Genomic DNA, 7514 nt, shown 5'->3' on the forward strand with positions numbered 1-7514 from the left:
ACTATATGGAGGTAATAGGTCTGATGGTAGCAGCCATGGACATCATCCCGTTTGCCCGTTTCCACCTCAGACCTCTGCAGTTATGCATGCTCAGGCAGTGGAATGGAGATTATGCGGATCTGTCTCTATGGATACATCTGGAGCAGGAGACAAGGGATTCTCTTCTTTGGTGTGGTGGTTGTCTCAGGAACATCTCTCCCAGGGAACCTGCTTTCGCAGACCCACCTGGGTGATTGTGACAACGTATGCCAGCCTACTGGGATGGAAAGCAGTCTGGGGCTCTCTAAAGGCTCATGGGACATGGACTCAGTCGGAGTCTGTTTTACCCATAAACATTCTGGAGCTGAGAGCAATCTTCAATGCTCTTCTGGCCTGGCCACAGTTAGCCTTAGCCCAGTTTATCAGGTTCCAGTGGGACAACATAACTTCAGTGGCTTACATCAACCATCAAGTGGGAACTCAGAGTTCCTTGGCCATGGCAGAGGTGGCCAAGATAATTCAGTGGGCGGAGTCCCACAACTGCTACCTGTCTGCGATCCACATCCCAGGAGTGGACAACTGGGAGGCGGATTTTCTGAGCAGACAGACCTTTCACCCGGGGGAAAGGGAACTCCATCTGGAAGTGTTTTCCAGCTTAATTCTCAAATGGGGACAGCCAGAGCTGGATCTCATGGCATCTCGGCAGATTACCAAGCTTCCGAGGTATGGGTCGAGGTCAAGGGATCCTCAGGCGGTAATAATAGATGCTCTGGCGGTACCTTGGAATTTCAGTCTTGCATAACTATTTAACCTGTTCACTCTCCTCCCTCAAGTCATTGCTCGAATCAAACAGGAGAGGGTGTCAATGATCCTCATAGCACCGGCGTGGCCTCACAGGATCTGGTATGCAGACCTGGTGGAGATGTCATCTCGTCCACTTTGGAGACTTCCATTGAGAAAGGACCTTCTACTTCAGGGGCCCTTCCTTCATCCAAATCTAGTTTCTCTGAAGCTGACTGCTTGGAGATTGAACACTTAATTTTATTTGTGTGGATTTTCAGAGTCGGTCATTGAGACCCTGATTCAGGCTTGTAAGCCTGTGACTAGAAAGATTTACCATTAGATATGGAGAAGAGTTCGGATTCTTAGAATTTTGTCTTTTCTCCAAGAGGGCTTGAAGAAGGGTTTATCGGCAAGCTCCCTAAAGGGTCAAATATCTGCCTTGTCTATTTTGTTACATAAACGTTTGGCGGATGTACCAGCAATCATTCTGTCAGGCCTTGGTCAGAATCAGGCCTGTGTTTAAACCGGTTACTCCTCCTTGGAGTCTTAATCTAGTTCTTAAAGTTCTTCAGCATGCTCTATTTGAGCCTGTGCATTCCTTAGATATTAAGTTGTTATCTTGGAAGGTTTTGTTTCTTGTTGCTATTTCTTCTGCTCGTAGAGTTTCAGAGCTCTCAGCATTACAGTATGAGCCTCCTTACCTTATTTTTCATTCAGATAAGGTAGTTTTGCGTACTATGTTAGGTTTCTCCCTAAAGTGATTTCAGATCAGAACTTTAATCAGGAGATTGTTGTTCCTTCCTTGTGTCCTAACCCTTCTTTTCAGAAGGAATGTCTGCTGCACAATCTGGATGTGGTGTGTGCATTGAAATTCTATTTGCAGGCGACTAAGGATTTTCGTCAGTCTTCTGCTGTTTGTGGTTTTCTCTGGAAAACGTAAGGGAAAGAAAGCTATGGTTACTTCTCTTTCTTTGTGGCTGAAGAGTATCATTTGCTTGGCCTATGAAACTGCTGGACAGCAGCCCCCTGAGAGAATAACGGCTCATTCTACGAGGGCTGTTTCCTCTACCTGGGCATTCAAAAATGAAGCTTCTGTGGAACAGATTTGAAAGGCTGCAACTTGGTCCTCTCTTCACACTTTTTCTAAATTTAAATTTAATACTTTTGCCTCGGCTGAGGCCTCCTGTGGGAGAAAGGTTCTTCAAGCAGTGGTGCCTTCCATTTAGGTTCCCTGTCTTGTTCCTCCCTATCATCTGTGTCCTCTAGCTTGGGTATTGATTCCCAATAGTAATTAGATGAACCGTGGACTCACTGTGTCATTAGAAAGAAAACAAAATGTATGCTTACCTGATACATTTATTTGTTTTTTGACATGGTGAGTCTACGGCCCGCCCTGTTGTTTATTAAGGACAGGTTTTTTTGTTATAAACTTTGTAGTGTTGTGCTTACTTCCTGGTTTGGTTAGATGGTAAATTGAGGCTTCCATACAAAGATGATGTCATCAAGTGGGCTGTGCTTAGAATCAGAACAGTTCAGAGAAGCCATCTTGTGACAGTTTGTGATGCAGTTATAAAGTACAAGGACTGAACCTCAGAATCTGACAAGTGCCAATAATAATAATAAGTGTAATGTCAGCTACAGATCACTGCAGAGGATACAGCATCAGCCAGTCAGGAAGAGTAAGAACTGTCAGTTACACATTATAAGTTATATTACAGTTAACTGTTATACAGTTATAAGTTACCCTGGATTACTATAGTGCTGCATACACAGTGTACAGGACTGCTAATATAAGGAGTGCAACAGCCATTTATTATAAAGGACTATATATGTGTATCTATCCATATTACTGTGTGCAAATCTTCATGAGCCACTTTGTTAGGTAATCCAGTAAATAAAGTGCCAGTTTACATTTAGAAGTTGCAAGTGCATCATTCATATAAAGAGTTAATGTTTGCTATGTAAGGACATTACATCTGGCGACGAGTATACTACCACAAACGCATGCTATAATGGCTGTATTTGGAGCATTGAAAGAATTTGACCCTGACACAGATAACTGTGTTTCCTGGTTGAAAGGCTACAGCAGTATTTACTTGCCAATGACATTGGAAATACTAAGTCTGTTGCTGTCTGTCTGACAACTATTGGTGCTAAAACATATGAGATTCTAAAAGATATGCTGCATCTAGAAAAGCCAGCCACCAAGTCTTTGTCTGAACTAATACAGATCTTAACACAACATTTCCAACCACGGCCATTAGAGATTGCTGAGCGGTTCAAGTTTTATAGCAGGCGCCAAGGGGTGCAAGAGACTGTATCTACATTTGCAATCAGTTTAAAGAAATTGGCCAGCACCTGTGCTTTTGGGGAGCATCTGAATATGGCCATTAGAGATCAGTTAGTTATGGGTATCAGTACAGAATCTATTCAATCTATTCAAAAGCGACTTTTGACAGAGGAGAGCCTTACCTTCCATAAAGCACTAGAGATTGCTTCTGTTTTGGAACAAGCCACACGAGACACTAGTTTACTGCAGACGCATTCCCACACTAAGGAAGAACAGATATTTTTCTTCAATGTGAAGCAACAGACTAAACTAGCCAGTAAATATTCAGCAAAAGCAGCATTGCCTATTAACTGTTACAGATGTGGAGCACAGAATCATGTAGCTTCTGAATGCAGATTTAAAAATGCTCGTTGTCATGGCTGTGGTAAAATAGGACACTTAAAGAAGGCTTGCAGAGGATCTCAGCAGGGTGTCTCAAGCAAAACACATAAGAAGGGAAATTACCACATGGCTTATAAGGCGGCCACATCAGATTCAGAAGAGGAAATGACTGTTCAGAGTTTGACTGTATACACCATGGCAGCAGGGTCTGAGCCTTTGACCGTTCATGTTAATATTGAAGGAAAAGATTTGACCATGGACTTAGATACTGGGGCTGCAGTTTCAGTTATGACAATTAAAGATTGGAAACAGCTGAAAATTCCAGTATTGCTGCAGCCCACTACCTTAAAGCTACAAACATACTCCAGAGAAGTCTTAACGCCACTGGGGTGTGCATCTGTATCTGTGTGTACAAACAGTAAAACTGCCAATCTTACACTATATATACTAAAATCAGGTGGCCCACCTCTTTATGGAAGGGACTGGATACATGCCCTTGGCATGCCTGAGAGCCTCAAAAACAGTGAAGTTCATCATCTTGGAGTTGATCGTGCCCAGTGGATTCAGAACATTAAGACCAAATATGCCCCGGTGTTTGAAAATGTTCTGGGAAAAGTTAAGAACAAAAGGGTGCGGTTACAGTTAAAACCTGGAGCAAGGCCAAAGTTTTTCAAAGCACAAACTGTGCCATTTGCTTTAAGGGCAGGAGTTGATGCTGAACTGAGGAGGTTAGAAGAGTTAAAGATTATAACCCCAGTGCATCGTAGTGAGTGGGCTTCTCCTATTGTACCGGTAAGAAAGAAAGATGGACAGATCCGAATATGTGGAGACTTTAGGATGGTGTTGAATGAACAGTTAGCAGTGGATAAGTATCCATTACCCAGGACAGAAGAGATTTTTGCTAACTTAGCTGGGAGACAACATTTCGCAAAGATTGATTTAAAAAATGCTTACATTCAACTTGAAGTACATCCAGATTTCCGCAGGTTACTCACCATCAATACTCACAGTGGTTTATTTTAATATAATCGTATGGTCTTTGGCATTGCTCCTGCACCAGCCATCTGGCAACGCACCATGGAAGAACTGTTAAATGGACTATCTCATGTCCAATGCCTTTTAGATGACATGTTAATAACGGGCAGGACGGAGGAAGAACATCGACACAATGTAGAGAGGGTACTGCAGTGGCTAATGACCTACGGGTTGAAGGTCAACTTGGAGAAGTGTGCTTTCATGCGTGACAAATTAGAATTTTGTGGCCATGTTATAGATTGTCATGGTCTACACACTGCTGATGACAAAGTCAAGGCCTTGCAAGAAGCTCCTATACCACAGAATGCATCACAACTACGATCATACCTTGGTCTCCTTAACTATTACCACCGTTTTCTTCCCCAGCTAGCCCATATGTTACACCCACTACAGCTTCTTGAGACAAATCGACCCTGGTTGTGGAGCAGTGAATGCAATCAAGCCTTCCAGGAATCGAAGAACCTACTCCTGTGTTCCCGCATGTTAATGCGCTATGATCTTTAGAAACCACTCATGATAGCATGTGATGCTTCGCCTTATGGTTTAGGGGCTGTCTTGTCACACACAATGCCAGATGGGACAGACCGACCGGTAGCCTTTGCTTCCCGTTCTCTAACGACGGCAGAGAAGAACTATTCCCAAATAGACAAGGAAGCATTGGCCATTGTATGGGCTGTTAAGAAGTTCCATAACTATATTTATGGTAGACAATTTACTCTTTTAACTGACCATAAGCCACTGCTGACCATTTTTAATCCAAGGAAAGGAATTTCAACCACTACAGCAGCTAGATTGCAAAGGTATGCTCTAACTTTGGGAGCATATCATTACTCCATCAAATACCGGGCCCATGATTCCCATGGCAATGCTGATGCCATGTCCAGGCTTCCACTAATGAATTCCTTACCAGTTATTCAAGAAAGCCTTCCAAGTGTGTGTTTTACGGGTATAGTACATGCCAAACAGATTTCAAAGGAGACAGCTTGTGATACTGAATTACAACTTCTGGCAAAGTATTTGAGAGATGGCTGGCCAAGAACTGGCTGTGATGTGCAGCGAGCATACATACTACGAGCAAAAGAACTCACACTCAGAAATGGATGTATTTTATGGGATGAGAGAGTTCTGGTTCCTAACGGGCTACGGCAAGCTACGTTAAAACTCCTTCATGAAGGACACCCAGGCATTGTCAGAATGAAACAGAAGGCTAGGGGTCATTTTTGGTGGCTGGCCATTGATTAGGACATTGAGAACTATGTTATGGCATGCAAAGGGTGTGTTCAGGCTCAAGGACAGTTTCCACGAGGAGCTGTACAACCATGGGACTGGCCTACTACTCCTTGGGAGAGACTACATTTGGACTTTGCTGGTCCTATTGATGGAATCTCATACTTAATCATAATTGATGCACACTCTAAGTGGCCACAAGTAATTCCAATGACAAGGACTACAACTACTGAAGTCATATCAGCAATAGAAAGACTGTTTTCAGTATTTGGGTTGCCAAGAAAACTGGTCACAGACAATGGTCCCCAGTTTGTGTCACAAGACTTCCAGAATTTTTTACATACGAATGGAATTCACCATCATCGGACGGCACCATATCACCCAACCACCAACGGGCAAGCAGAGAGATTTGTCCAAATCTTTAAAAGGGCACTGAAAGCTCTAAAAGCAGAGAAGCAGGTTAATACTAAAAACATTTTACAATTTTTGCCACAATATAGGGTTACTCAACACCCCACCATGGGAGTTGCCCCAGCTCAACTATTGTTTGGCAGGAAGATCCGTACAAAGCTGGATTTAATCACACCAGATGTAGCAGAAACAGTCCGCATCGTGCAAGATAAAATGAGAGTGGGAAAACCTTCACGGACCTACACAGAAGGAGACTTGGTTTGGTATAGGGTGTACCATACAGAGGAAAAATGGGCACCAGGTGTTGTTGCCCAGTTTGAGGGCCCAAAGATGTATGTGATAACCACTCAATCAGGTGTGTGTCTCCGCCATGTGAACCAACTACGACCATGGCTAGAGAGGAGAGAACAGGCTGGTGAGGACCATCACATACAAATGCAATCAGACAATGACTTTGATATCTGGGGTGGTGTTTGGCATGATCCAAACACAGGCTCTGACTCAACTACAGAAGATGACTCAGAAATACCAGCTTCAATAGAAGAACCTTGTAATGATGAGTCAGGAAATTCTATCCAGGAACACAATAGTCAAGCTCGTACTTCCAGGCAACGAACACCTGTTGTTCGTTGGTCTCCTGAAGTGAATCTCAGAGACACTCGCCGGAGACAACATGCAACCTATCAGAGAAACTTTCGTCAACGGAAGAAACAAGAAGCAGCTTTCACGTCCACAATACAAGAGGATGCTGGAGACGACTGATTTATCTTACGGTTGTTGTTGTTGTGCAGTTAAGTTTATTAAAAAAAAAATAAGTAGGATAGGATAAGTAGGATAAGTAGTTGTGCTTAATTCCTGGTTTGGTTAGATGGCACATTGAGGCTTCCATACAAAGATGATGTCATCAAGTGGGCTGTGCTTAGAATCAGAACAGTTCAGTGAAGCCATCTTGTGACAATTTGTGATGCAGTTATAAAGTACAAGGACTGAACCTCAGAATCTGACAAGAAGTGCCAATAATAATAATAATAAGTGTAATGTCAGCTACAGATCACTGCAGAGGATACAGCATCAGCCAGTCAGGAAGAGTAAGAACTGTCAGTTACACATTATAAATTATATTGCAGTTATACAGTTATAAGTTAACCTGGATTACTATATGCTGCATACACAGTGTACAGGACTGCTAATATAAGGAGTGCAGCAGCCATTCATTATAAAGGACTATATATGTGTATCTATCCATATTACTGTGTGCAAATCTTCATGAGCCACCTTGTTAGGTAATCCAGTAAATAAAGTGCCAGTTTACATTTAGAAGTTGCAAGTGCATCATTCATATAAAGAGTTAATGTTTGCTATGTAAGGACATTACAAACTTCAGACACCTCTGCACCTTGTTCCTTCC

This window comes from Bombina bombina, chromosome 6, assembly GCF_027579735.1.
Source record: "Bombina bombina isolate aBomBom1 chromosome 6, aBomBom1.pri, whole genome shotgun sequence".
Taxonomy (NCBI): Eukaryota; Metazoa; Chordata; class Amphibia; order Anura; family Bombinatoridae; genus Bombina; species Bombina bombina.